We start from the raw sequence: 18,297 nt of genomic DNA, 5'->3' as shown, positions 1-18,297 counted from the left end.
ACCGAAGAGCCAGTCGAGGAGGAATGGGAAACACCCAGCGGAGGCAAGCGAGCCCGCAAGGAGAAACACCTCGAAGAGGAACAGGATGATATATTTGATCCGGACAGCATCCGGAACCCGAGATCATCCGACTGGCAGCCGTCACCCAGAGTAGCTCAATATATGATGGTAAGGCTGAGGAAAGCCTTAGACAAGGAGGTTAGACAGTGTCTTCGAGTGGAATGTCCGCGTCCAGACTTACCCGGAAAGGTAGCAGAGACCGCCCGAGCTGGACCCTAAGATGTTCACCTTCGTATCTAAGACCAGCAAGGACCCCCGTAAAGGAATAGACAGATCTTGGAAGAGCTGTCAAGAGAAAGTGCTGAACTTAGCTGGCCCTCTCACTAAGATCATGGATCTGGCAGAAAGAGCGAGAGACAGTGGAGAAAAAGTTGATCCAGAGGCCTTGGCTGGTTGGGCGCAAAGGGCAGTTTGCCTACTGGGAAACGCTAACTGCGCTATCGCCTCGGAAAGAAGGAGAGGACTCTTGCTAAAAATAGACCCAAAGCTCAGTGACCTAGCGTTTTATGAAGCTGGAGAGGCAGCGCAAGGATTGCTATTCGGAGAGACTTTCGGGAAAGAGATGGGCCACTTCGTAGTGACCTACACATCATTAGAGAAAGCTCAAGCTTCCATTAGGAAGATTTTCCCGAGTAGAGTTTTTGCTGGGACCGGTCATTTCAGGGGTCTTTCGACCGGTCAGCTGCAAGGAGGAAGAAGGCCCCCCAACCAGAGGGCACAATACTGGGAGAACAGACAGCAGGACGCTTTCTTCCCAGCCAGAGGTCGTAACCCCAGAGGACACAGAGGAAGTGGCTCAAATAGACCCCGGAGCACAAGCAGTGACGGTAACTATAAATGCACAAAAGGCATTTGACATGGTAGCCTGGAAATACCTTTTCCCAACACTGGAAAAGATGGGGTTTGGCCCCAACATGCTGAGTTATAATAAACTTTTATACATGCAGCCACTAGCCAAGGTCCTTGTTAATGCATGCACATCCACAACATTTCAGCTCGAGAGGGGCACCCGACCAGGTTGTCCGTTCTCCCCCATCCTCTTTGCCCTGGCTATCGAGCCTATGGTGGAATACATCAGAGAACATCATAGGAATCAGGTAATTCGCCTTGCCGGCCCCCCTGAGATCATATCCCTATACACTGATGATGTAATAATCTAAGTTAGGGACCCCTCGACCAACTTGATACTGATACTTGAAGACATCACGCTTACAGGGGAAATTTTGGGCTTCACAATCAACTTCACTAAATCCAGGATATTCCCCCTCACAGAAGCACCTCACAGAAGCAACCTTGGACTGCTGTGGAACTACCTCTCTATGGTGGTCCCCAGAACGCATCAAATAGTTAGGGGTATGGGTGTCACGCTCACATCCCATCCTTCTACAAGACAATTATGCCTCACTTAGAGCATATACAGAGACCAAAACGAATAAATGGAAATCCCTTCCACTCTCCCCTGCCGCTAAACTATCGCTAATTAAGATGACAATGGGGAGTTTACATTCTCTAATGTCCCAACTTGACCTGGAAAACCATACTTTGCCAAAATACATGGCCTACTTGCACAGTTCCTATAGCATTCTGGAGCGGTGTATAAGAAATAGGTCGAGATGACTTACCCTTACGACAAGGGGAGATTCACCGCCCCGAACCTAGAACTGTACTGGATAGCTGCCCGCAGTTTGCCACATTCTGGTACCCCATGACATCACTCCCCCACATGTAAAATTGGAGACACTGGCTGCAGCAGACTCCGATTTAAAAACACTAATACTTGACCAACGTTACAAAGACGACTGCCCGTTCGACCTGGTCACATCCACACTGCGCGCGTGGCGCTCATTTTTTGCTCACACAAGAGCGGATAAGCCCTACTACCGATGGCTTCCCCTATGGAAATTCCCTGACCTACTACCCACATGGGACAAGACAATACAGACAAAATGGGAACGCCTGGGATACAGGGCTCTTGCGGATTTCTTTCCTGAGGGAAAATTCATTACACCCTCCACTTGAAAACTTGGTCATGGGAATACTGGGGTAGATCACCTTCAATACTATAGGTTATGTGCAGCCTTATTGGCCAAATGGCCCTCATACCCGTCTGAACCCCCCGAAACCACAAGCCTGGCCTACATTGCAAACTCAAGAGACTGCAGACACACTCTCTCTACACTATGCAAGATACTGCTAGACAGCACCTCTCCCCCCACCTTGCATACACGTGAGGGATGGTCCTGCGCAGTGGGCTCCGAACTCACAGATGACCGGGGGGCCCGCATGTGTAGGCGCACCAAGAAGGTTTTGTTGAACTTTCAATTTAAATGTATGTAGTTCAAACACCTGAATATTCTCCATTACACATCTGCCAGGCTGTCCAAAATGGCTCACGCAAATCCTCAGGGCTGCCCTAGAGGCCACCACTCTCCTGCTGACCCATCTACACATGTTCTAGGCATGCCCCCAGCGAAGAGATTACTGGAATCAAATCATGAACATGATCTCCAAAGTGTTGACCACCCCACTTGAGCAGAGCCCGCTAGGAGTACTCTTTGGTATCTGGATGACTATTCATAGCAAACTCACCACTCATTTGTGTACATAGCATGCATCACCAAGAGAGCTATCCTTTTCAAGTGGAAAGATAACCCCCCGCCCCCACCATGACATGGGCCCAGGAATGCAAAGACCTATATATCTCCACCCTCCCACCCCAGTCAGACCTCGTGGTGCCTGGGTCGCTTTTCATTCTTATCTCTGTGAGCTGGGGGATACAGGCTGAACCGAAGCTCACCATCTCCACCTAATAAGTCATGTAAAGTCTGTGTGATTTGTTCAATGTGTCAATTCACGTTGATGGTGATAAATAAACTGAAATGTATACTGCTCTTGTTATTCTGGTTGCCCTGTACCTGTTTTGCCAGTAATAAACAAAGGTTTTTTTTAAAAAAAAGAAGTACAATATTTTTTATCTGGTTATTTCCAATAGTAAAATAATAAATGTTGCCATATGAGAGTAATGTTAAACATTGAATAAATAAGTAACAATTGAAAACCTAGCACACACGTGTGTTAGTAGAGAAAATACATATAAAAACGCACAATGCATACAAATTAGAGGCACATAAAGGGAAACTAAAGTAAGGAAGAAACAACAGCACCAAGAAATGACAATATTAACATTAGAGTTAATCATTATGTACACAAATTGTGTGTTTGAGGTGTGCTGATTGCCGCATGTATGTGCACTGTGAGCTCAGATTAAACTCTAAGGAAAGTACTTTAAGAACATATAAAAAGGTTAATGTGTAGATATAAGCACCTTTTAAAATTCGGAAATTCTCATGGTCAGTAAAAATAAAAAACTAGCCTAATCATGCCAGTAAACAAAAACAAGTGGCCCAGATATGTGATTTCATCAGTGATGTCATCAATGACATTTGTGATGTCATCTTTCATGTCTTGGATGTTAGTCCTAGCAGTGCACTGTGGTGGCACGAGTTATGGTTGCTTAGTTTACCATAACTGGTGAATTTCTGAGGTTTTTCGGTTTTACTTGTAACCATAACGCCCCTTTAAAAATGTTTTTTCAGTGAATATAATTGTCTTGTACTCACACTGATACGTTATGTTCTGTGCACTGGCAGGAGTTCTCTCATTGTGTGTTTTTCCTCATAACCTCTCCTTCCTGAAACTGCCAGTTGCATGCTACTGTGCGTCCTTTTATATCTTGTGACCCCTCCCCTATAATTTTAGAAATGCTCCAAATATACTACAAAAATGATATCCCCTTTATGTTATCTTATGTTCTGTTTAACAGGACATGGGGGTTACTATTGCTTAAGTTGGTGCTATGCTTGCATTGTGTAAATATTGACTACTATTATGTGAGGGCATATATATATGTTCAGGGTATGTGTGTGTACGTCACTCCCCCCTCTCTCTTGCCATAACATGACAAAACCCTAACATAATATCCCTGTTTTTCCAAATCTCATGCAGGATGTCCTCTTTCCACATCTCCAAGTGCCCTCCTCTTCACTTCTTCTAATAAATAACTCATCACAAGTACTACTGATCCATAACATGCTCAGTACTTGTGCCAAATCCTCCTTATTTCGTTTTTCATTCCTTAAATGCTGAATAAACTTCCATTAAACAAGCCTTTGTTTGTCACTTTAATCTACCTGTGTTCTTCACCAAGAGCATCACTGTTCTTCAGTTTCATTCCCTCATTGTCATAAGGGTGAACTATAGCTCTGAGAATAACTCACAAATGGGCAATACCACTAACCTGGATCAAATGAGGCAGCTGTGCAAGAAAAATCGGCCTGGGAACTCTGCGTCCCTCAGCCTGTGTAACAGGATCTGAGGAGAGCAGAGGACCCAGGGAAACCTTCCAGGCTAAAAAAAACCCTGATGTCTGGAATGGGGAGCGATGTGTCACGTAGCTCTCCTGGTATGTTGTGTGTAGTCAGAAGTCTTCTCTGCGTTTTCAGATGGATGGTGTTGTGCAAGGGTGCTGCAGAATAGTTTGTTGGATAAGTAGTCTAGATGGCAGAGAAACAGGCTGTTAATGTAGGAAAGTTAGAAGAAAGACCTGCATGTATTATAACGATCAGGTCTTAACCTGTGCTGAAGTTCGTAAGCAGTTTCAGAGACGAGGGTTTGTAGTTTGCACTTGGAGTCGTAGGTAAGTGGGCCTGCGAGTGTTCTCACGCGAAGCATACAGGGGCTGGAGGAAGACATTGGATATAGCAAGCAGGGATCGAGAGGACGGTGGAGCTCCGAAGAGGTTCTCGCAGATCGCGCTTACCATCACAAAGGTGAGAGAGAATCCACCAGAGAAACAAAGACATACATTCCTTGAAACTAGGCTTCTGACAGTATGATGTCGGGCAAGCCCTGAGTGATTGGGGTGAAACCTTGAACGCGGGGAAACGAGGGAGATATTGTCTCAGGAAATCTGTTAACATGCAAGGATAAGTTAACAAGAAGGATTGAAAGAGCGAAGCAAAGGTACCTAGGAACGAACTTACGTAGCGTCTGTTGCTGGAGTAGCGACGCGTCGAGCAGCAGTCATCCACTGCTGATAAGCCAAGTCCGAAGGTAGCTGGGGAGAAGTACTTCCGGAGACTAGTGTGAGCAATGTCATGGAGGAATGGGTAGAAAGGGCGACCATCTTGGGTGAGGAAAACTGCAGATTAGACACAAGGCGCACACCCTGACGGCGCGACCAGGACCATCGCCTATAAGGGGTTATGACACTCATTTTTGCAGCTCCTAGCTGGCTTACACTCATTGGTCCTTCTTTCACATCCATGGGTATGTTTTATCTAAATAAAACCTCAATAGGTTATCTTATTCTACCCATTATTCTTGAAAGCCATGCTAATCAGGGTGTGTGCTCCATAAATAAAAATACTTCTTTGGCCTAATGGCACACCCCTTTATATTGCCTGGCCTTAAAATACGAATGTGACTTCTTGTGTAACTGCATCATTAATCCATAAAATAGTGCATGTCATCCCCTGGTCACTTACTCAAATCTCTCCCCAACGTACCTGTTAATATGTTACAGAAAATGTAATAATGGTATAAAAAGATCATGCTTCCCTTTCCTATAATGTATGTAACTTCAGTCTTGTGCTGGGGAGAGTGCTCCCTCCCATTACTATTACTCCCCCCCCCATTCTGAATACAAATATTTGTGTCGGTGCATGCACATTTCATGGCGCTACTGCAAAAAAGCGAGTATATTCTTGTTAATTCCTGCTGTACTCATGTAATTGTTTGCCGTGCCTGATCTGGTGTCAGTTGCTATTGCATTAACCTTCTCTGTTGTGTAATTTACATTTATAGTTGTACTTTTATTCTCGGCGCATGCCCAGCACCATATGTGATCTTGGGTATTTTTTTAAAATATTATTTCAATGATTCTGTGCTATGCAGTGGGGGATTTGCTGTCCCCCTCTTTCTGTGCCTAATTACTCTTCTGACCAGGATCCTCACTGTCTGGTTATTTTTAGCACTCTCCTGTGTCTTCATTGCAATCTCTATCACACTTTTGCTTTTCCATGCCCATTTCCTTTCTTACCACCATTTTTCTCCTTCTCCTTGCTCAATCCCTTTCTCATTTCATTCTTCTAATGTACTTCCTTGTCTTCTTTTTGTTACAAATTCTATTAAAATAAACAGTGTGCATCTGCTCTTCCTTTTGATTATGTACTGACACATCTAAGAGCCGTTCAAGTTGTTGCAGTAATTTCTATTACTTAGAACAAGGGTATGAGGCACCTCCCTGTGCTCATTCATTATATGTTGGAAAACCATTGGGCAAGGAAACATTCCTTTTTTGAAATTACTTTTCAATAATATGCCTAAACTTTCAAAATGGTTTTTTTATTGCTCAACATGCCTTTCTCACTTAACTGTGTGACTACTGTAAAAAAAACTCATGGTGGCAACAGTTCAAGGGTGTTTATTAAACTGTAAATGCAGGGTGGAAAAACACCTAACTTAAACCCAACTCTAAAATGGGAGCAAGCGTTGACCATCAAATGAAAAATAAGGCAGTCCTTGTGGCTTCTTGTCAGAGTAAAAGGGGCTATACTAAAATAAAAACCATTGCCAAATCCTTACGACTAATTACATAAAGAATGTGGGATAGGGTTTTCAATAAAGGAAAAAGTGTTCATAAATAAGTCAGGATGTGATTGCCAGGGGTCTCCCTTCCCCACGTTTTCAGCACGAGACAAGGTCGGACCTTGGAGCACAGAACACGCTTGAGCTTTCTCAGCATGAGCTAAGCGTTCCATTCCAGCTATCAGGTTCTTCAACAGTTAAGTCACTGCAAAATGAAAAAGTCTCTTGCCTTCGAGAGCTGATGCATTCAACAAACAAACACAAAAGTTCTGCTCACATAAACTTTGGGTGACTGCTTCACCCCTTCGTCCCCCTCTTGTGGGCACAGACCCCTCACCCGTCGTATTCCACAAAACAACTAAGCAGTTCCTTTTCTCAATGAACTTTGGGGGATGACTTTTCACCCCATGATCTTCCTCGGCCAGGCTCAAACCCAACTGGCAAGGGGGGAGGGACGGGCAATTCACTTTCCCTGGTCTTGCATTCACGAATCTCATTGTCTTTTTAAATGGTTCATAGGACTTTACCCTTGGTTGTCGGCTTCCCTCTGCCGGGTTCACTCTCACGAACTTCTGCAAACAGTTTACTATGGGACTTCAGACTTCACCCCGTCGCATTAGCATCCGTCCGCCGGGTTCACTCTTGCCAACTTCTCGAAACACAGTTCATTACTGATTTCACCATGCAGGTTTCATTTCCCTTCTTCACAATCATCTGTCGGACAAAGACTTTTGATGGTACAGAGGATTTGACAAGACCCCTGTATGACCATTTTGACCTCCCTTCGCTTCTTCCAAAGAACTTCTGGTTATGGTAGTCTCTACCTTCGGGTAATCGCCCAGAGTTTTAGTGCCGGACGCCTCTGTTGCAGGCTTTCCCCCACATTCTCAACAGTCCCTTTAGGCTTTCAAAGTTCAAATTAGCTGTTTGCTACATTTCGTTCAACACAGCCCAGTTTCTTATCCACTCTCCCCTCGACTCACCGGCTGTGATGAACCGCTTGGCTTTTTTCTCCTTCGAGTCAAGGTTGGTACCACAGAGACCAGCATCTCTCCCCGGCTTGGTTATCAGTGAAGTTGGGTCTTGTGTACCATCGACTTCTGCTCCAACACACGCTGGCCTTCGCAGTCTTATGTTTCAGTCTGCAGAGGTTTCACAGGCCTTGATAGGAAAGGGCAAGGTCACCTCTCCCCTTGTCACCCTCTCGGTATTCGCCGTCTTTCAGGTCCTCTTGAACTGCCTTGCTGAGTTAGCCCTCACGTTGTGTGGTCTGCCTTCCTCATCGTCTGTTCTCGTGCTCTACCTTTTATTCCTGTGGGCCAAGGAAAGGGGAGTCAGGTGTGTGTGATTTTGGTCAATTGCCTGACTTTATCTGGCTCTTAGGTTGGGATATGTCAGGTGAACAGCTCTGGAATCAGTCTGTTGTTTTCCTTGGCGTTGTGTGAAGTTGTTCGTGACGGAAAGGGGGGTTAGAATATTCGAGTATCCTGTGGGATATAGAGATGAAGAGGTGTTGTGATGAAAAAGGGAGTGATCGGGATTATGATCATGAGATAAACAAGGGGATTCGTGGGAACGGTAGTGTTTGGTCTGAGCAGGTTGGGAATGCAGGAAATTATAATCAGAGGGATGGGAAAGAGAATACCCGAGAGTATTCGGGTAAGATGGCGAAAAGCAGGGATTCTGAGAGAGGTGGTTTCTTGATGTAACTGGGTTTGGATTATAGAGGATTTGTTATATACATACGGCAGAGGGTTATAGGGAGCAAGGGGGGTAGATGTATTACAGCCTATAAAGGCCTTCGGTATCTCGTCGTCCTCTCCTCCTTCAGTACAATACCACGTCTCACCTGGGGCATTTCTCCAAACATACCTGTGGGTTCCCCTACCCAGGTAATCCTTCCTCGCTCGTCCACCCACAGGGTTGAGATCTGAGAGAGCCAGCCCTTACCTGGCCACCTGAATAAGGGACTCCCGAGGTTTACCTGGGAGAATACCCTCAGGTTTCTCACACTACCCTGTGCACACTTATAGTATATGCCTTTTGACTATGCCCCATCTATTACTAACAAAGGTACCTACAATGTTTAACTGGGATTAAAAAAATCGGGGGGCGCGGGTGGCGGTGCTTGTGTGTGCTAATATAATGTCTATGCTCAGTTCCTAAAATAAAATATCTGGCATAACTCCAAAAAATCCAAAATAACTAATGAAACCTTAAAATGGAAAGTGGCTTGTGTATTTTTTTTTTAAGTTATCTAATTGGACCAATCTGATCCCTATATGGGTAATGCAGGGGACACATTATAGTGTGAAAAAAAGTGCAAATAAAATCAAAAATAGACCCTTACCAAATCAAAAAAACAGGGGTTCACACCCCCCACACAATCCCATATATCTCACTCAAAGGCGTGCCAAGGGCATCATCACAACATAACAAAAAATTAAAATCTCTTTTATTTCCTTTTAGAAACATCAAATCTCAAATTGCTTCAGCTGGCGTTGTTGAATCAAACTAAAACTAACATCCTCTACTCCTAAAACACCATTATTACTGATATATCTCATAAAATACCTTCAAAATAAAAGTCAATTTAATGAGTCCTGGTTCCAAAATACTTTTTCAACGAGAGTGGTGCTGAGCCCCTGCTTCACTTAAAGTTCTGCATTAAAAATAAATGTTTTCAAAATATATCACCACAATCATTCTAATATTTTCTCTAATGGCGATGTCAGTCCAAAATAATTTTACTACTATACACAACATGTTCCTTCATTCTAAAAGAAAAATAATTTACAAATCTTAAATGCCTATTTTTGCTCAGAAATCTGCACTATACATACACACACACGTATATATCATCTCTAATCCTACTCATGCCGATCTCTTGATGTCCCTAACCTACTAATTTTACAATCTATTTTTCACATATATACTATTATGTGCCTCAAATCATACCTGCGACTAAGAGATTCATCTTTTTTAAATTAACCTAATTCATAGCCCTTGTCCTCTTCTATTCACAGAATATCTATACCAACCACTCTTTACCCCATTAAAAGGTACAATATCTACTTGTACACACCCTCTCTGTGTCATTCCCATTATGTTTCTTTTTTTTCAAGCCCCCATTTCAACCTTGCCATCTCATTTTCATATCCACATCATCAACCCATAACTGCTAATTTAAAGCAAATAGCATTTTTCATCACATTGTATTTCAACATAACTCAATGTGTATCACATAGCTCCTTCATTCAAAGCACTTTACATGACCTATATTTACATATATTACCATTTATCATTGCCCAAGCAAAATTGGCACGCTCATGTTTGTGTGTGTGCATGACTTTTCAAATACTCCTGCTGATCGTCCAACCACAAAAAACATACCATAATTTTTCCACATAGTTTAAAAATACTTTCGAAACAGCCCAATCCACCTTTCTAAAAATCCAAACCCTTCATATAATTTCTCCAAGCTTCTCCATGAATATTCAACTGTCATTTATCCCCACTCCTACTGACATCTCTAACACAAACTTCCCAACCAGACTCTTTTGCCCTCTAAATGCTTATTACATGAAATCAATGGGAGGATTTGAACTACCTGTGCTTTCACTCACTAAAGTATTTTGAGTCCTGCTCTCTTCAGCTGAAGGCTGTAGTACACCACTGGTCACTTGTTTGAAGTCTGTGAGGCAAAGGAATGTTATCTCTGCTTGGCAAGACCTTAAATGTCGCAATGTTCGCATAGTAAACCACTATGTTTCATTTAAAACTTTTTTTAGCTTAAATGCAGTATAAGATATGTACATTCTTTAAGTCTAAATAAAATGGACTTGAAAACGTTGCTTTTTTAGGTCAGAGCTATAAAAAAAGAAAAAGAAAAAAGAGTGCTCTGCTTCCCTTTCAGTCAACCCAATCCATATTCAGGCCGTTTGTTTTTCTTAAACTCTCCTTACTCATCAAAAGAATGTAGCTGTTATCTCTGTAAACGCAGCCCACAACGTAGCCGCAGGCAAACTGAGTTTCTTTTAAAACTAAAAATGAAATCCCTGTCTTTGCGCTCGACGCAAGGTGAAAATGACGGATCACAAAACAACCTCATCACTTATTCTTCACTGGTGAAAAATGAGGTTCGGTTTCTATGAGAACTATGACGAAAACTGCATTGCTTTGTTAAAAAGTAAAAGAAGAATCCCTTGATACATGAAAGAAAAAATAGTTTTCTTTGAATTCAACATACAATGACAACACACACCCCACATATAACATGGGTTAGTCTTCATGGTCACACAAAACATATAACATAAGAAATATTCAAAACAAAATTCCATAGTGTGGCCCTATTTTGCAGGCCCTTCAAGAGCAAAACTGCATTTCCTTGTTTAAAAAAAATAAAAATGAACTCCCTTGACACAAAAAAGAAAAGATTGCTTTCTTCAGGTTCAACACATAATGAATGATGCATCACAAAACACACCCATATTAAAACAGATAAACCCCCCAAAAAAGAACTATGCACTTAATACTAAGCCCCCCCTTCTGCCATCATTTGCTATAATCGAGATAACTCATCTCAAAATTTACTCCATTTTGGAGTGTGACACTCATCTTGGCTTTTGTCTCTCAAGTATCTCTAAAACTGACCACAATTTAGAGTGCAGTGTGTGCCCTTGATATGATATATGATATGATCGGTTATTTTTGAGCGCGCTTAATACCCAGGAGGTTTCTAAGCGTGGACCCGGGGATCGAATTTGTTATAACGCTCACCTTGTATCCACAGGGACGCCACTCGATGGACTGGATCGCTTCTGAGTTGAATTCACCTCCCCGGGGACTCGCTCTGCCGCGGATCTACTCTGGAAGACAGGAGTTCTGTTTTAGCCACAATCACCTTCTATCGGGGCCCACCTCCAAAGTGCCCCCCCTACGATCCCCTTAGAGTCTTCCTCACCTTGTATTTCGTTAAGGTGCGCTAACCGTCCTGCTGTTCTGTGCAGGAGCGCGTTGTGGCTGGGCACCTTAAGCCAAGTTACTTCACTGGCGTGGGCCCGGGAGTCCAGTCCTGCTGCGACTCCGCTCTTGAGGTAAGTCTTTAGTTCTTAAAGAGTGTCTGTAACAGTAGCTGCCCTGTTACTCTTCTCCTTCTCTCGTAGGTGCAGAAGGGATGATGAAGATGTCGAGCTGATGGAGAGGGCAGTGCCCGAGAAGGTAACTGAATGCGCAGAGCGCGGCGCTATGAGCGTCTGTTGAATCGGGCGAACCTGTGCTATTCTTCCTTTGCAGGTCGCCGAGAAGTCCATGGAAGAAGTACGGCCAGATGGAAGTGGAAGGTGTCCGGACCGTTGTCGAAATCCAAGAGAGCTTTGGTAGGTAAGCGTGAGTCTGAAAGGCGTTGGAATCGGAAGACAAGCGCTTACTAAATTGTCCTCTTCTTTTCTTCTCCCTAGGATGTTGCTTGCTGGTGAGGACGGGTTCCAGGGAAGACTCCGGAGCGATCGAGGAGCTGGATTGCTGAACAGGTAAGGAGGAATAATGGTGTTCTTCTTCTCCATTATAGATGCAGGCCTGGAATGCTGCGAGCAGGTCTCGGTGAACGTCACGCTGCGAGTGCAGAACAACACGAAGCGTGTGCTGCAACTCGGGCGTGGCTTAAATAGCCTGCAGGTATCCCAGGTTCCTCCAGGGTGGACCACGCCCTAGAAGCTAGACTGCATGGTTCAGTTCTGAACTGAACCTTGTGGGGGCAGCCATGTTGATCCATTTCCCAATGGGAACTCCATCTGCCATATGAGCCTGGTCCCAAAGGCGCCAGGACTGGCTCCAGGACAGCCCAGGGGGGCATGATTGGGCCCTTAGGGCCTTGCAGGAACACTGTGGCGAGGGTCAGAGAGTTCCAAGGCCAGGGGCTATGGTCATGACACCTGCGTTGCTCCGTGTCGTCTTGCTTCCAAGACGAGCATGTTGCCCCTGAGCTATCCTCCCGAGACTTCTCTTAGAACCCGAAACTGAGGTTTCTTTTCCTTCCAAATCTTTATTTACACCTTCCCATATATATATATGCCATATATATATATATATATATATAGATAGATAGATAGATAGATAGATAGATAGATAGATAGATATATTAGACACTGACTGGCTTCCCTTTACACCCCTGTTGCCCCCACTATATATTTTATACAATGCAATGTGTCCCTTTAGTTTTTTGTTGTCTGCACAGTTTCATACTTTACCCAGAATCTGACTTCTGCGTTGCGCTGCAGAGTTCGGAAAAAGGACACACCACCAGACATCTGTTTTGAGGTCAGCTTGGTTCCCGGAACCGTCTCCACACTCTGCAGTGCCATACATCATCCATATCATCAGAAAAGACCTTGGGCTCTTGTCACCTTTAATCTGTACCAGATTAAAAACCGTTGCTTCGTGGTCTGCCGAATGTTGGGGAGGTGTCTTCTCAGCCATAACTCCCACCACTGCCTAACAACAACATGTGCAAGGCTGGATGGCATCGAGAGGCATCAGGCAGACATCCACTCACTTGTGGGCCAGTTGCTGCAAGAAATGCAGGATTGCCTACAGGGGTGCCCTCTCACTCGGCCATGCCACCACAGCCATGGTAATACAGGGGCAAAGGGTGCGTGAGCACACTGATCCTTCCTCGGCCTCTGCAGAGTTGCTGAACGGGCCATTCAGCTAACCCTACAGTACATCTGGGCCCAGGGGTCTGAGCCATCCACTTCTGTTATCCCACAGAGGCCTCCTTACCAAGCACCCCAAGTTGCCATTCACTGTGCCACCTCACCTCCAAAGAGCAGGTGCAGGCCCCCAATGACCAGAGGGCCAGGAAATGTGTTTGGATACTGCAGGATATACTGAGGGTGGGTGTTTTGGGGAGTGTAAGGAATGCATGGTATCAAACAGTAAGACCAACACGTGATCACAGTTCAAGGGTGTTTATTGAACTTCCAATGGGTTTGAAAAACGCCTAATCTAATCCTTAATCCAACGATGGGAGCAAGCTACGACCATCAAATAATAATAACTTAGTCCTAGTCAAGTCTGTTGAAATAAAAGGGCCTACACTAATAAACCTATTGCCAATCCTTACTTCTAAATACAAATAGTGTGAGAAACAATGTTATGCAAAAGAAAATTGTTCAAGAAATTATATGTCAGGATATTCAAGCCGCTGGCTTCCCTTCCCCACATTTTCAGCACCGGACAAGGCGGCACACTCAAGCCTAACACAAACTCTGGATTCTTTAGCACGAGGGTGCTGTTCAAAACTTCAAAATCAGGGCCTTCTGTGCCAAAGTCTCTTTGCCATTCAAAGTCTTTTATTCCAGAGGGCCTGATGCAACACGACAAAACATTAAAGTTCCTTTCTTCTCAGGATTTTCACGTATACAACTTCTCGGGTGATTTACTGTTCCCTTCGGTGAGTCCCCCTCTCCCTCCCCCCCCAACCGGGCTCAGAGCCACTTTGACACAAAACCTTCAATTGGTCTCCCTCTGCCGGGCTCGGACCAAATTCATGTACTTTTCCAAACTTTATCTATTTCCCTAAGATCGAAGACTTTCGACTGTACACAGGATTTTGCTTGACCCGTCGCAGGACCATTTCGATTCACATTTATTCATTCTCTTTCTAATTGGTCTTCCTCCGCCGGGCTCGGACCAAGTTTATCTACTTCAGCTGGATACCTTACAGAGACCTTCGATTGAGCACCCACGCAGTGTCGGGCCACTCTGTCAAAAGTATTGTAGCTTCCTTTAAAGTTCAATCCCTCATCAGCAGTTGAACTTCACTTGCATCTCTTATATGCATTTTAACAATGTTCATTCCAGCATTCGCCATACAATGTTGCTGCTTGTAACCTTGGCTATAAACACAGATCGGTCTTGTATCGGTCTCCCCAACTCACCGACTGTGTTGACTTCACTGAAGCAGATTTGCTTTTGGAGCCAAAGACAGTACCACGGCGGCTGGTGATTCTCCCGACTTGATTATTTACGTGGGAGGGCCCTGGGTATTTCCGACAAACAATGCAGGATTCTTCAGCCTGGTTTCCTGGTTTTACGCTTTCTATTCTTGAGGTCTCGGAAAGTAACGGTTCCTTGTCGAAAAGGTCAAGGGAATTTCCCTACTTGCGATCGGCTTTGGTTTTGCGGTCTTTCCTCTCTTGCTCAGCTGCCGTCTCGAAATTGCTGTTTCATCGTGTGCTTTGCCTCGCTCAGGATGTACTCTCGTGCTCTGCCTTTTATCCACGTGGGGAAGTGTAAAGAAAGTCAGGCGTGTGTAATGATCAGTCATTTGTATTGGGACACGTCAGGTATACGGCTCGGGTGTTCTGTTTTCCATCATAGCGGGTTGTCCGTGAGAAAGTGTTCATGTTTTAAATGGGGTTTGGGGGGCCGTGGGGGTAAAGTTCCTAAATATCTTACCTGGTAGGATGGGGTAAAGGTGTTACAAGGAAGGGGATACCGCGCTTCACCATGCCAGGTGATCCTCCCGCACTGGTCCACCCCCAGGAACTGGATCCAAAAGCGATGGCCGCGTCCTAGCCACTTGGATGACAGATCCTCAGGGACTAGTGAGTGAGACACCTTCTTGTTTCTCACAGGAGTGTGTGTTTGAGGGTGGGTGTTTTGGGGAGCGTGATTCTGAAGGTGGGTGTTTGGGGGGGTGATTCTGAGGGTGGTGTTTTGGGGAGGGCGATTCTGAGGCTGGGTGTACAAGAGAGGGTGTGCTTGAGGGTGGGTGTTTTGGGAAGGGTGATTCTGAGGGTGGGTGTTCTGGTGAGAGGCAATGATGTTGTGGAGATGTTAGTTACACATAACAAGATAAAAAAAGTATTCACTTGAAGGAATAATGGGACATTCCTTATGAAGTGCAAGTGTTTAATGTGTGCAGAAAATATTTACTTTACAAAAGGTGCAAGGGGAGTACAATTTGGTGGCTTCATCCGAAGAAATTGTCAATAAATTCTTGGCGAGCCAGTCGCCTGAGCTTGGCCTATGCATGCTCAGTGTGTGCATGTGTGGCACCTGTAGCCACTGCATCATCCTCCTCCTCAGGGGGTGGCATGTCAACAGCCGGTGGCAGGGGAATGTTGCACCAGATGCACATGGTGTGCAACATAGCACATGCAAGCGCGATCTGGCCTGTACATGAGCACACCCCCAGTCCAGTGTAGACATCGGAAGCAAGCCTTTCACATGCCAAAGGTGTGCTCAATTGACACCCTAGTCCGGATAATGCCCCGTTGTATGTCATCTCCTGTGCCGTCTGGGGAATCCTCAGAGGAGTCATAAACCATGGAAGCTGTGGATATCCAGAGTCACCTGCAAGGGGGATATACATAGGTGTACATCATGGGGATCTGTGTAAAAATTGCCTGGAACAGCAGCATCTCAATTGAAAGTCCATGCATGTAGTGGGATGTGTGATGTAACATTCTGGTACCTGTAGTCCATTGTGCGGGACTGGACTGTTGGAAAGCATGTCTTGGCCATTCACTGATTAACTGTGGCCGTGGCCGGGGAGGAAGGAGGAGGAGAAGGGATCGGTAAGCGGTACCCCGGGGATACTACAGAGAGGATCCAGGGGTCCGCAAAGTTCTGGCGCCAAAATTGCACGTGAAAGGCAAGCCTGTTCCCACTGGAGACACCTGGACCCGAAGGGACGCGTAATGCTTTCTTTCCTTCTGAGATTGCTGCTGAGGAGGGGGACTGGGAGAAGCCCTTGCCCTCCCACCCCCTTTTTGTTGTTTGCGCCAGTGCTGACTGGTTGAGTGGCCAGGTTGTCTCCAACCCCATTCCTGGAAGCCCCGGAACCTGCAAATCGACCGCCCCCTATTGGAGTGTTGATGCGACTGGGTGTATGCATTGGGCGTGGCCTTCGTTAGGATAAAGACTTTGCAGTTTGCGAGCTGTTTTTCTTTTTATCTAATTCCTCGTCGGTTGTAGAGTTGAAGAGGTCACTACCCTCGAACGGAAGGTCCAATATGGGTTCCTGCACATCAGGGTTAAATTTTGTAGCCCGAAGCCAGGCCATCCTTCTCATGTCCGTGGCGATGCAGACGGCCCGGCCAGAGGTATCGATGCGGGCTACAGTGGACTCCATGATGTCCTGCACAACCAGCTTGGCTTTTCCTAGACCTGTCTTGAAGTGTGCCTGGCCCTGAACCGGAAGTTCTGGAAGGAAGTCTGTTACTTCCCGCCAAAGGATCTGGTTAGTGGCTGCCAGCATGGCATCAGCATTGGATTGATGCAGGTTCAAGGAGGCGTTGGAGTACAGTTTCTTCCCGTATGGCTCCAAGATCTTCTCCTCCTTGCTTAGCAGCGCCAAGGTGGCCCAGGACGACTGAGGCTTAGAGTAGAGTGACGCTGCAGCAATCACCGAAGAATACGGTTGAGGGTGCTCCAACAGCAAGAGTGGATTCCCCTCTGTCTGTCTATACTTGCCATTGAGGCACTTATTGACAGGATGGGCCTAGGCCACAACGTCTTTCTGCATCGGGATACCCGTTTTGGTAGGGAGTCGTAGGGCGAGGACTTAGGCTGCTCTACCTCAGGCTGAGGAAGGCCCAAATATTCTCCCAAGCCTGTCGTGGAAGGCCTTCACTGACAACGGCGTGTCAGGGTCCTCCTCCTCGTCTGTGTCCACCAGAGTGTCCGGCTGGTCTGGAGTGGGTGGAGGAGTGCTGGGCGTTGTGGGCGGCGTTGTGGGCTGCGGTGTGGGGACTGCGGCCAGAGGCCACTGTGGAGGCTGTTGTGGAACTGCCTGAACTGTGGGAGGCAGGGGAGCCGGAAGCAAAGGAGACGGCAGGGGCAGTGGGGGCTACGCTGGGGCCTGTAGCGTCAGAGCCATGGGAGGAATGACTATGGGCGCCGGTGGGGTGAGCAAGTCCCTGACTGCATCCCGCAGGATGCCCCCCATTTGGGGGGTTCGCATCAGCACCAGGAACCTTTTGAAGAACCTGTCCTCCGAGACTGAAGAGGTGGCAGGAGATATTGACGGAGTGGCTGCGGGCTGCTGGGGCTGGAGCGCACTCTGCCTAGGTTGCATGTGAAACTTGCCCTGCGCCTCTGATGGATAAACTGTAGGACACGTACATGGTTGACACCAGTCCCACCTTGAAACTCATTCACCCGCCTGCTCTGTTGCTAGGACTGGCATCGGACAAGTGGCCATGTTGTCTGGCCCGGCTGCCATTTTCTCGATCTGCGTGCCACGTGCCAAAGTCGTGGTGCATCGCTCCCTGGGCGTGGCCTCCTCCAAGACTCTTGGTGGTGGAGCAAGAGACCTACCCTGCACCTCAGGTCTAGTCCTGGAAGGCGTATTGCCATTTGGCGGTGTCGCCGGTAGTGCTGCGTGCAGGGGCCCCCTTGGACATTAAGCTGGTAAAAGCACTTTGCAGTCTCTCAGCACTGATGACCACCTCAGCCATGAGGCCGGTAGCTGGACTAGCCTCAGTGTATGTGCTGGTACTAGAACCAGAGAGGTCCCACCCGCTCGAGCGTTTCCTTGGGAAGGAGTCACCCTGAGAGGGTGCGATGGAAAATAGCGGC

This window comes from Ambystoma mexicanum, chromosome 2p (assembly GCF_040938575.1).
Source record: "Ambystoma mexicanum isolate Mex_15411 chromosome 2p, UKY_AmexF1_1, whole genome shotgun sequence".
In the NCBI taxonomy this organism is placed as follows: domain Eukaryota; kingdom Metazoa; phylum Chordata; class Amphibia; order Caudata; family Ambystomatidae; genus Ambystoma; species Ambystoma mexicanum.
The sequence above is the reverse complement of the archived record's forward strand: the minus strand, read 5'-3'. Positions refer to the sequence as shown.